The following is a 13177-nucleotide window of genomic DNA, read 5'->3' as shown; positions in this document are numbered from 1 at the left end:
AACATATTTGAAAAGTCTCCAGCGAATAATTAAGGTCGGTAAATCCGACTGAAGCACTGGGCCTGGGATAAGAATTTCGTTCAGACTGACGCCATTCGAAGTTGAAGACGAGGCATTAAAAACCACCCTAACTTTTGTTGAAATACTCTCTTCTTTAATAACAGCATGATGAGGCAGATAATAATTGTCCACAGCGTCAGCTGACTGTATTGACGTTATTTTCGACATATGACCCATTTTCTCGAACTCCATAAAGTACTCTATTATATTCCACTTGCAACTCTGGGTTTTTTCTAAGTCGCGTCTCAATTTTGTAAAATTGAGAGCACGCGATTTTCAATGAGGGCCCCAGGCAAATAAAAAAAAAAAATGCTGCATCGGCACGACCAGTCAATATCCAACCGAAAACTGTTTCTTGGGCTAAAAGTGTACTGAGAATGTTTTTCTCAATCCCGCCTAAGATTATTTGCGGGTAGATGTCTCCGCCCAGAACAAGATCGACTTGTTCATTGACAAAGAATCGTTTGTCCGGCAGTACAAGGTCAGGGAATGCCTGTTGTGTTAGTGAACTGACGTCGTGTGTGGGTAAATTGCCTGTCAATTGTGGTAAAACTAACACAATAACATCAATTGATATAAGTGGGTCAACCGGTGACCGCAGTTCTATGGCACATGCCTCTTTTACCTGCGCAGAGATTGAACTATTGATGCCCGAAACTTGAGCATGCATTTTCCTAGTTGGCAGGTTGATTCTGCGTCAGAGTCTTTCTGTAATGAAAGAGCATTCAGAGCCAGAATCTATGAGGGCTCTTGCCGAAAAATCTGTACCATTATAGCGAATGGTTACACGAGCCGTTCCAAGTAATACACCTATACTAGTATTCGCGAAATTTGATTTCATATTAATTGTTTCTCCTGAACCTTTTGTTTTTTCCGAACTGTGGCGTAATCGCGCTTGTTTCGACGTAGACGCCGAAACATCCAATGATTCTACAGCCGCTTTCGCCGGAGAAGGCTTCGTTTGAGCTGTCTGCAAATGCAGAAGGGAATGGTGTCGTGTATGGCACGTGCTGCAGTTGTGTGAGCTTGTACACTTTGACACGGAATGCCTCGAAGAGAGACAGTTCAAATAGCAGTTGTTACGTTTGATAAAGGAAACCCTTTCAGATGGTGTCAAATTTCTGAATTTCAGGCATGTGTGGTTTTTGTGGTCGCTGGTTTTGCACATTTTACATGCGTATTTGGCGACGGTGGTTTGGAATGACCCTAACTTTTTAGGCGGTGGTTCAGAGGAATGCTTGTTGCTTTGACCCTTGGGTGGTTTCGAAGGCTTGATTCTTTTAAACCTGAAACCGATTCTAAGGTTTGGAACCTATTTGTGAGGAATCGATCCATATCCGCCCACTTGGACGTTTCAGTTTTATTTTCTACTGATTGTTCCCATAAGGACAGGGTAAAATCAGGTAGCTTTGTTGAACAGAGGTATGTGATTATCGGATCCCAGTTAGAAATGTCAATACGATGACCCTCTAATGAGGATATACAATTATTAATATCCCTCTGTAAACGTTTAATGGACGCGCCGCATTCAGTTTCAACAGCATGGAGATTGAAAAGAATTTTTAGTTGGGTGTTGACTAAGATTCTTTTGTTCTCGTACCTGTCACACAAATTTTTCCAGGCTACGTTAAAACCATCATTTGTCAATTCGCACTTCTTGACAATTTCGCGAGCTTCACCTTGTGTCTTTTGGATGAGGTAATAGAGCTTTTGAATTGGGGACAGGTGCTTATTTAGCATATAAACGGAATAGCATGATTTATTTTTCTTTTTAATTGCGGTAATGTCTTTAGCGCTAGTGTCCTCGGCCACTAGCAGAGCTTCGAAAGCAGCTTTAGCTTTCTCCCACATGGACTCCTGCTGCTGAATTTTCAGCGAATTTTTGGAGTGTTCGCTTGTGGGTTTGCTTAAGAATTCGATGTCGAATTCAATTACCGTGTCTGCTAGGCGGTTGAATGCTTCCATTTTTTACTTTATGCTTGGAAAATTTGAAATAATTTGAAATGCACCAAGCTTTTTGTTGTTGCAAATCTTGCTAATTTTGACAGACAGAATCTGTATCGAGGTAACCCGCTTTATACTATATTTATTAAATAGCAATAACCACCAATAAATCGTAAATTTGTTAAAATGATTTAATTTTTATAAATTTATTGAAAAAAAATCAACGAAAATAAACGTTTTTTAGGGGTGTGAAAAATGGACTGTAATGTTACATTTTACATGTGTATATGTATGTGTTATTATGTTAAAAAAAAATATTGCTCGCCAACCAAACTTGAATTATGTACTTGTGTATTACTGCAAGCACTAAAGTTATGGGAATAATTTTTTCAAAGCTATTTTCCCAAAATTAATTTTGTTTCTTTGGAAAGTATTTAATTTAATAACGTGAAGTGATTTTGTGAACAAGCTTTTGTAATTTCAAATGCTAAGATTCAAATGGAAAATAAGTGAGGTTATGCCCACAGTGTAGTGTTGTTGTTTGTGGAATGTTAAAGCGTAAGTGCAAGTAACGAGAAGAAAAAAAATAAATGGGATTTAAGTGATCTCCGCAAGAAACTGCTTGCAACTTGTATTGTGCTTATTCCAACAACAATAATTGTACAATGTGTGAGTGTGTGTAACTCTGAAAAAACCTTAAGCTATGTCAGGTACTCCTTACCTCTGGTGGGGGGTAATACCTGATATTCAAAAGGGGCTATTTGTATAAAAACACTGCAATTTACTTGTGGTGAAAAAAATTTTTGCTATGTTCACTAAATCACTTGCATGTATTTTATTTTGCAAAATACTCCAAGGTTTTGTAAAACTGAATTATCGAAAAAATTAAAATGGAAACGGTGAAGTGATTTAAAAAAAATTCTGCCGTGCAAATTTAATTAAAGTGGGGTTATGACCACCGCGCAGTGTTGTTGTTGTGGGAAGTGAAGAGGATATGAAGAGCAAGTCACGTCTAAACTCTAAAGTAACTTGGATTACTTAATCCTCAACAGAAAATTACGTGCACTTCTCTATCACTCTCAAACACTGATTTGTACAAGTACGTGTGTGCGTGTGACACTGAAGACCCTTAAGCCGTGTCAAGTATTCCTTACCACTGGTGGGGGGAAATACCTGATGATCAAAAGGGTTACTTGTACAAATTTTCCTTTAAATCACATAACACTCGTTTCACCTTTTAACTTTCACAAAAAAATATTTTTTTCTCACTTTATTACTTACGACGTAGAGTTAGATGATATAATGAACATTTCTAAATCTTTTAGAAACAAATATGGTGGAAAAAAGCTTTTGTCGGAGGGGGTATTTAAAGATGCCATGATTTACATTGCTCACTTCTACAAAGATATAATAAATGAATCAATAAACAGTAGCATTGTTCCAAATTGCTGGAAAGTATCAACTATAGTACCTGCGGAAAAAGTCAAAAATACAGTAAGGCCAGAGGAACTGCGCCCAATTAATACGCTACCCGCAGATGAAAAAATTATGGAAACGGTGGTTAAAAATCAATTAGTGGCATATCTAGATAAATACCAAATTATTATACCTGAACAATCTGGGTTTAGGAAAAGCCATTCTTGCGAAACCGCACTGAATATGGTTATTGCGGAATGGAAAGAGGATATAACTGATAAGAAAGTTGTGATCTCAGTCTTTTTAGACTTAAAACGTGCTTTTGAAACTGTGGATAGAGAGGAACTGCTGAATGTTATGTTTAATAATGGGATAAGAGGAAAATCCTTGGAATGGTTCAGAAGCTATTTGAGTAATAGAAAACAGAAGACGATAATTGGAAGTGCAGTTTCACCGGTTGCTGATGTACATATTGGGCTACCGCAAGGTTCAGTATTGGCACCGCTATTGTTTACAATATATATTAACGATATTAAAGAATGCTTGAAATATTGCAATATTCGACTATTTGCGCATGATGCATTGATAACCATTAGTGAAAGAAGTGAGGGCTTTGCGGTATCGAAAATGCAAGAAGACTTAGACTCCCTTTACAAATGGCTATGCCATAGAAAGTTGAAAGTGAACGTGGATAAAACCAAAAGTATGATATTTTGCAAAAATCAAAGCATTATGGGTGCCAATACCCTTAGCAATATTACTCTGAAGATAAGAAATGTTGAAATTCAGCAAGTAGACAAGATCAAATACCTAGGAGTCTGGATCGACAAAAACCTTAGATTTGGAGAACACATAAATTATTTAGAAAACAAAATTGCAAAAAAAATTGGTTTTATGTACAGAACTTGTAAATATATTAGTCAACGACACAAATTATTAGTGTATCGATCAATTATTGAACCGCACTTTATCTATTGTCCAACAATCCTGCTATTAGCAAATGACACACAAATAAAAAAACTGCAGATACAACAAAACAAGGCAATGCGATTAATTTTAAAATGTTCGCTTAGAACACCAAAAACTACAATGCTAAATATGTTAAACTGGCTCAGTGTAAAACAGTCGATATATTATTTCACATTGAAATTTATACATCATATGAAATTAGGAATAACACCGAATTATCTGAACGGGAGAATACATTTTAATCATGAAATACATAACTATGGAACTAGAAGCAGCGGAAATATAAGACTGCCTAGAGTAAGAACGGAGTTCGCGAAGAAGACTTTAGAATATATAGGTTATAAAATGTACAATGAATTACCAAATGCGATAAAAGACTGTGAAAATATTAATAAGTTTAAAGCAAAATTATTTTTATACTGTAAGTCATTAAGCATGTAATGTATACAATATGTATGCAATTTATTTATATATATATATATATATATATATATTTTTTTTTTTTTTACCTTGAACTAGGTCTTAAAGACCGTAAATAAATAAATTATTATTATTATAATTATTTATATAAAACTATTTATGTGCGCACTGATAATTTAAAACCACTTACTTTTAATTTTATTGTAGTTGTCGTGGATTGTGTACATCGATGAAAAATTGTTGTTATGCCCTGATTTTAAATTCAGCCGCTGGTAATTTGTTTTATCAGAACTGGACTCCAAATTCTCGGTTGGCTAGCAAGGATTTCCACTGGCGCTGGAATTGCAATTTATAAGGCGTTGTAAGGACCAAATGTCTTGACGCGAACCAAAGGGGGTGTAGCGCAACCCTTCAGGTTGCCAGCGCAATATATAGCTTCTCCAAATCCAATTGTCAACCTCACCTATCCGCGGCGAATCCTGTTTCACTAACAGACGAGGCTCTGGCGACCCCAAGCTCCTCATGGATCTTGGAGGTGGGGAGGGAGGGGATGGCCTGAAGGTTTAATGTGGCCACATAAATCGTTCCCGATATGGTCGGGCTAGCACCTTATTGGTGCTGTGGTACCGGAGCGTACCGGATCTGCATCCGGCAAAGGACCATCACATCGATAACACTCCCCAAAGCCTTCGGGGAGCAACCTTATCGCTACAACAACAACAACAACGCGAACCAAAACTCCAAAAGTTCAACCGGTCAAGTTTCAATGGAACGAAAATAAATAAAAAGGTTGGTATTAATGTTAAGTATAAAGGTGCTTTTAATAATTATAAATCATTGTTTAATATGTATATATGTAACAATATTCAATTACAGGTTACCTTGTACAATCTGGAACAGGACGGCTGCGTGCGATCGGTAAGCAATCAAAATCCAAGTGGTGGAAAACTTATAAAAATGTTAGCACCGGTTGTTGTCGGACGGTTTATTCATCTGTGCGATGTTTTAACATAGATAGCTTAAACCGTTCGATCACCTCTGTTAACCTTATTGAACAAAAAGAAATACTAGGGCTACCTCAAAAGTATGAGGTTTTGGACCGCTGGTCTAAACAACGTTGAAAACTGAAATAACTGAACTTAAAAAACAATTAGAAGATTTGAATGCAAAGAATCGTGAAATATCAGCTAATAATTTTTCTCAGACCACTGCAACAATACAGCCAATACCACCACCGCCCGATTTTGCACCTACAAGGCCAACATCCAACTTACATATATCAAAAAGTGGTGATCCATTACCAGTGCCATCGCCAACATCAGCTGGTAAAAATTCTTCAAAACTATTCGAAAAACTAATAATGCCTGCATCTCGTGCACGTCCACGAAAGAGAAAAGCTTCCGAACGCACTGAAGTATCAACTCGTCAAGTTGAAAGTAGTAACACAGAATCCGCAGTTGGTGATGAAGGTGTGCGCCGATCAAAGCGACGGCTAGTACCAAGGAAAAAGCCTTGAAGCCTTGAGAAAAGATTTATTTAATTCATTGATGGCAGCTGCCGAGCAGCGTTCAGCTAAAGCTAGACTAAAATGCTTACAGAAAGCAAGAATATCCGCAAGCTTAAACAATATTTCAGTTCCAATTGCTTCAAGCACTGTAAAAAAAGTAGCAAAAAAGAAAATATGTAGGCCTTCAAAGAAAAGTACAGTTAGTGAGGAACATGGTCACTCTTTAAGCTCATTAGGTGATACGAATACAGCATCAGGAACCGTATGCAGTGCAATTACGAATTATAACGCAGTCATCACGAAGATGCATCCAATCGAAAAAAATTCCAAGGAATCTGAAGACATAGCGCTTATGACAGAGAAGGCAGGTGTAGTAAATGTGGCACAACCGCCAAGAGGGAGCGAAGCACCCGCGGCGATCAATCCACAAAATATGGCAGTAAACAATAATGAAAGGGACACTCAGATAGCGAAGAAAAACAAAAAACAAAAGCGTAAATTAAGTAAGGCAACTGCAGAAGGTAAATGCAAAGACGTGACACATAAAGAACTCAACGAAATGTTTGATCAACTGAAAAATGTTGATAGTGACGCTCCTGAGGGTAGCACACAAAAGAGAACTAAGGAAGCAAAAAACGATGAAGCAACTTGTTCGGGGTCAAAAGCTAAAGTAGGTCGGAAAAATTAAACACGCGTACGTAACGCAAAATCAACAAAAGATATCACATATATTTCATCAGCACATGGCACAGTTTCAAAGAATCCAAATGAAATGGCACTCATTACCAATCAATCTGGGGTGACGACCCAAGCTGAAGCAATAATTGAAGCAGCTCGTGCTAAACTGAATGAAATGTTTGATCAACTAAAAAATGCTGCCAACTATAAGCCACCTAGTGATGAATCATCATCATCAACTTCAAGCACACCTCAAACACGAAATTTATGTACGTGTGCGTCTCTCACTTGCATGTGTTTTATTTTGCAAAATACTCCAAGGTTTTGTAAAACTGAATTATCGAAAAAATTAAAATGGAAACGGTGAAGTGATTTTGTGTTAAAAAAACTTCTGCCGTGCAAATTTAATTAAAGTGGGGTTATGACCACCGCGCAGTGTTGTTGTTGTGGGAAGTGAAGAGGATATGAAGAGCAAGTCACGTCTAAACTCCAAAGTAACTTGGATTACTTAATCCTCAACAGAAAATTACGTGCACTTCTCTATCACTCTCAAACACTGATTTGTACAAGTACGTGTGTGCGTGTGACACTGAAGACCCTTAAGCCGTGTCAAGTATTCCTTACCACTGGTGGGGGGAAATACCTGATAATAAAAAGGGTTACTTGTACAAATTTTCCTTTAAATCACAGAACACTCGTTTCACCTTTTAACATTCACAAAAAAATATTTTTTTCTCACTTTATTACTTAATTATTTATATAAAACTATTTATGTGCGCACTGATAATTTAAAACCACTTACTTTTAATTTTATTGTAGTTGTCGTGGATTGTGTACATCGATGAAAAATTGCTGTTGTTATGCCCTGATTTTAAATTCAGCCGCTGGTAATTTGTTTTATCAGAACTGGACTCCAAATTCTCGGTTGGATAGCAAGGATTTCCACTGGTGCTGGAATTGCAATTTATAAGGCGTTGTAAGGACCAAATGTCTTGACGGGAACCAAAACTCCAAAAGTTCGACCGGTCAAGTTTCAATGGAACGAAAATAAATAAAAAGGTTGGTATTAATGTTAAGTATAAAGGTGCTTTTAATAATTATAAATTATTGTTTAATATGTATATATGTAACAATATTCAATTACAGGTTACCTTGTACAATCTGGAACAGGACGGCTGCGTGCGATCGGTAAGAAATCAAAATCCAAGTGGCGGAAAACTTATAAAAATGTTAGCACCGGTTGTTGTCGAACGGTTTATTCATCTGTGCGATGTTTTAACATAGATAGCTTAAACCGTTCGATCACTTCTGTTAACCTTATTGAACAAAAATAAATACTATGACTACCTCAAAAGTATGAGGTTTTGGACCGCTGGTCTAAACAACGTTGAAAACTGAAATAACTGAACTTAAAAAACAATTAGAAGATTTGAATGCAAAGAATCGTGAAATATCAGCTAATAATTTTTCTCAGACCACTGCAACAATACAGCTAATACCACCACCGCCCGATTTTGCACCTACAAGGCCAATATCCAACTTACATATATCATCACCACCACCACCGCCATTGATTACAACGTTGGCGCATAAAAGTGGTGATCCATTACCAGTGCCATCGCCAACATCAGCTGGTAAAAATTCTTCAAAACTATTCGAAAAACCAATAATGCCTGCATCTCGTGCACGTCCACGAAAGAGAAAAGCTTCCGAACGCACTGAAGTATCAACTCGTCAAGTTGAAAGTAGTAACACAGAATCCGCAGTTGGTGATGAAGGTGTGCGCCGATCAAAGCGACGGCTAGTACCAAGGAAAGAAAGCCATGAAGCCTTGAGAAAAGATTTATTTAATTCATTGATGGCAGCTGCCGAGCAGCGTTCAGCTAAAGCTAGACTAAAACGCTTACAGAAAGCAAGAATATCAGCAAGCTTAAACAATATTTCAGTTCCAATTGCTTCAAGCACTGTAAAAAAAGTAGCAAAAAAGAAAATATGTAGGCCTTCAAAGAAAAGTACATTTAGTGAGGAACATGGTCACTCTTTAAGCTCGTTAGGTGATACGAATACAGCATCAGGAATCGTATGCAGTGCAATTACGAATTATAACGCAGTCATCACGAAGCTGCATCCAATCGAAAAAAATTCCAAGGAATCTGAAGACATAGCGCTTATGACAGAGAAGGCAGGTGTAGTAAATGTGGCACAACCGCCAAGAGGGAGCGAAGCACCCGCGGCGATCAATCCACAAAATATGGCAGTAAACAATAATGAAAGGGACACTCAGATAGCGAAGAAAAACAAAAAACAAAAGCGTAAATTAAGTAAGGCAACTGCAGAAGGTAAATGCAAAGACGTGACACATAAAGAACTCAACGAAATGTTTGATCAACTGAAAAATGTTGATAGTGACGCTCCTGAGGGTAGCACACAAAAGAGAACTAAGGAAGCAAAAAACGATGAAGCAACTTGTTCGGGGTCAAAAGCTAAAGTAGGTCGGAAAAATTAAACACGCGTACGTAACGCAAAATCAACAAAAGATATCACATATATTTCATCAGCACATGGCACAGTTTCAAAGAATCCAAATGAAATGGCACTCATTACCAATCAATCTGGGGTGACGACCCAAGCTGAAGCAATAATTGAAGCAGCTCGTGCTAAACTGAATGAAATGTTTGATCAACTAAAAAATGCTGCCAACTATAAGCCACCTAGTGATGAATCATCATCATCAACTTCAAGCATACCTCAAACACGAAATTTACGTGTGCGTCTCTCACTTGCATGTATTTTATTTTGCAAAATACTCCAAGGTTTTGTAAAACTGAATTATCGAAAAAATGAAAATGGAAACGGTGAAGTGATTTTGTGTTAAAAAACTTCTGCCGTGCAAATTTAATTAAAGTGGGGTTATGACCACCGCGCAGTGTTGTTGTTGTGGGAAGTGAAGAGGATATGAAGAGCAAGTCACGTCTAAACTCCAAAGTAACTTGGATTACTTAATCCTCAACAGAAAATTACGTGCACTTCTCTATCACTCTCAAACACTGATTTGTACAAGTACGTGTGTGCGTGTGACACTGAAGACCCTTAAGCCGTGTCAAGTATTCCTTACCACTGGTGGGGGGGAAATACCTGATGAGCAAAAGGGTTACTTGTACAAATTTTCCTTTAAATCACAGAACACTCGTTTCACCTTTTAACATTCACAAAAAAATATTTTTTTCTCACTTTATTACTTAATTATTTATATAAAACTATTTATGTGCGCACTGATAATTTAAAACCACTTACTTTTAATTTTATTGTAGTTGTCGTGGATTGTGTACATCGATGAAAAATTGTTGTTGTTATGCCCTGATTTTAAATTCAGCCGCTGGTAATTTGTTTTATCAGAACTGGACTCCAAATTCTCGGTTGGCTAGCAAGGATTTCCACTGGTGCTGGAATTGCAATTTATAAGGCGTTGTAAGGACCAAATGTCTTGACGGGAACCAAAACTCCAAAAGTTCGACCGGTCAAGTTTCAATGGAACGAAAATAAATAAAAAGGTTGGTATTAATGTTAAGTATAAAGGTGCTTTTAATAATTATAAATTATTGTTTAATATGTATATATGTAACAATATTCAATTACAGGTTACCTTGTACAATCTGGAACAGGACGGCTGCGTGCGATCGGTAAGAAATCAAAATCCAAGTGGCGGAAAACTTATAAAAATGTTAGCACCGGTTGTTGTCGAACGGTTTATTCATCTGTGCGATGTTTTAACATAGATAGCTTAAACCGTTCGATCACTTCTGTTAACCTTATTGAACAAAAATAAATACTATGGCTACCTCAAAAGTATGAGGTTTTGGACCGCTGGTCTAAACAACGTTGAAAACTGAAATAACTGAACTTAAAAAACAATTAGAAGATTTGAATGCAAAGAATCGTGAAATATCAGCTAATAATTTTTCTCATACCACTGCAACAATACAGCTAATACCACCACCGCCCGATTTTGCACCTACAAGGCCAATATCCAACTTACATATATCATCACCACCACCACCGCCATTGATTGCAACGTTGGCGCATAAAAGTGGTGATCCATTACCAGTGCCATCGCCAACATCAGCTGGTAAAAATTCTTCAAAACTATTCGAAAAACCAATAATGCCTGCATCTCGTGCACGTCCACGAAAGAGAAAAGCTTCCGAACGCACTGAAGTATCAACTCGTCAAGTTGAAAGTAGTAACACAGAATCCGCAGTTGGTGATGAAGGTGTGCGCCGATCAAAGCGACGGCTAGTACCAAGGAAAGAAAGCCTTGAAGCCTTGAGAAAAGATTTATTTAATTCATTGATGGCAGCTGCCGAGCAGCGTTCAGCTAAAGCTAGACTAAAACTCTTACAGAAAGCAAGAATATCAGCAAGCTTAAACAATATTTCAGTTCCAATTGCTTCAAGCACTGTAAAAAAAGTAGCAAAAAAGAAAATATGTAGGCCTTCAAAGAAAAATACATTTAGTGAGGAACATGGTCACTCTTTAAGCTCGTTAGGTGATACGAATACAGCATCAGGAACCGTATGCAGTGCAATTACGAATGATAACGCAGTCATCACGAAGCTGCATCCAATCGAAAAAAATTCCAAGGAATCTGAAGACATAGCGCTTATGACAGAGAAGGCAGGTGTAGTAAATGTGGCACAACCGCCAAGAGAGAGCGAAGCACCCGCGGCGATCAATCCACAAAATATGGCAGTAAACAATAATGAAAGGGACACTCAGATAGCGAAGAAAAACAAAAAACAAAAGCGTAAATTAAGTAAGGCAACTGCAGAAGGTAAATGCAAAGACGTGACACATAAAGAACTCAACGAAATGTTTGATCAACTGAAAAATGTTGATAGTGACGCTCCTGAGGGTAGCACACAAAAGAGAACTAAGGAAGCAAAAAACGATGAAGCAACTTGTTCGGGGTCAAAAGCTAAAGTAGGTCGGAAAAATAAAACACGCGTACGTAACGCAAAATCAAAAAAAAGATATCACATATATTTCATCAGCACATGGCACAGTTTCAAAGAATCCAAATGAAATGGCACTCATTACCAATCAATCTGGGGTGACGACCCAAGCTGAAGCAATAATTGAAGCAGCTCGTGCTAAACTGAATGAAATGTTTGATCAACTAAAAAATGCTGCCAACTATAAGCCACCTAGTGATGAATCATCATCATCAACTTCAAGCACACCTCAAACACGAAATTTATGTACGTGTGCGTCTCTCACTTGCATGTATTTTATTTTGCAAAATACCAAGGTTTTGTAAAACTGAATTATCGAAAAAATTAAAATGGAAACGGTGAAGTGATTTTGTGTTAAAAAAAAGTCTGCCGTGCAAATTTAATTAAAGTGGGGTTATGACCACCGCGCAGTGTTGTTGTTGTGGGAAGTGAAGAGGATATGAAGAGCAAGTCACGTCTAAACTCCAAAGTAACTTGGATTACTTAATCCTCAACAGAAAATTACGTGCACTTCTCTATCACTCTCAAACACTGATTTGTACAAGTACGTGTGTGCGTGTGACACTGAAGACCCTTAAGCCGTGTCAAGTATTCCTTACCACTGGTGGGGGGAAATACCTGATGAGCAAAAGTGTTGCTTGTACAAATTTTCCTTTAAATCACAGAACACTCGTTTCACCTTTTAACATTCACAAAAAAATATTTTTTTCTCACTTTATTACTTAATTATTTATATAAAACTATTTATGTGCGCACTGATAATTTAAAACCACTTACTTTTAATTTTATTGTAGTTGTCGTGAATTGTGTACATCGATGAAAAATTGCTGTTGTTATGCCCTGATTTTAAATTCAGCCGCTGGTAATTTGTTTTATCAGAACTGGACTCCAAATTCTCGGTTGGCCAGCAAGGATTTCCACTGGTGCTGGAATTGCAATTTATAAGGCGTTGTAAGGACCAAATGTCTTGACGCGAACCAAAACTCCAAAAGTTCGACCGGCCAAGTTTCAATGGAACGAAAATAAATAATTAAAGTTGGTATTAATGTTAAGTATAAAGGTGCTTTTAATAATTATAAATTATTGTTTAATATGTATATATGTTACAATATTCAATTACAGGTTACCTTGTACAATCTGGAACAGGACGGCTGCGTGCGATCGGTAAGCA

The 13177-nt window shown here is 37.4% G+C and overlaps 1 long non-coding RNA gene across 1 annotated transcript; it reads left to right on the top strand.

Moving 5' to 3' along the window:
* The first annotated feature begins 5683 nt into the window (after positions 1-5683).
* LOC137245448 (uncharacterized) lies at positions 5684-12967 on the top strand. Its single transcript, XR_010951328.1, has 6 exons — positions 5684-5727; positions 7814-8053; positions 8141-8182; positions 10306-10545; positions 10633-10674; positions 12801-12967. It is a non-coding gene; the product is annotated as an uncharacterized lncRNA (long non-coding RNA).
* Positions 12968-13177: the final 210 nt, after the last annotated feature.

Source organism: Eurosta solidaginis, chromosome 3, assembly GCF_040869045.1.
Source record: "Eurosta solidaginis isolate ZX-2024a chromosome 3, ASM4086904v1, whole genome shotgun sequence".
NCBI classification, from domain to species: Eukaryota; Metazoa; Arthropoda; class Insecta; order Diptera; family Tephritidae; genus Eurosta; species Eurosta solidaginis.
Note: the sequence above shows the minus strand (reverse complement) of the source record. Positions and strands in the feature narration are given on the sequence as shown.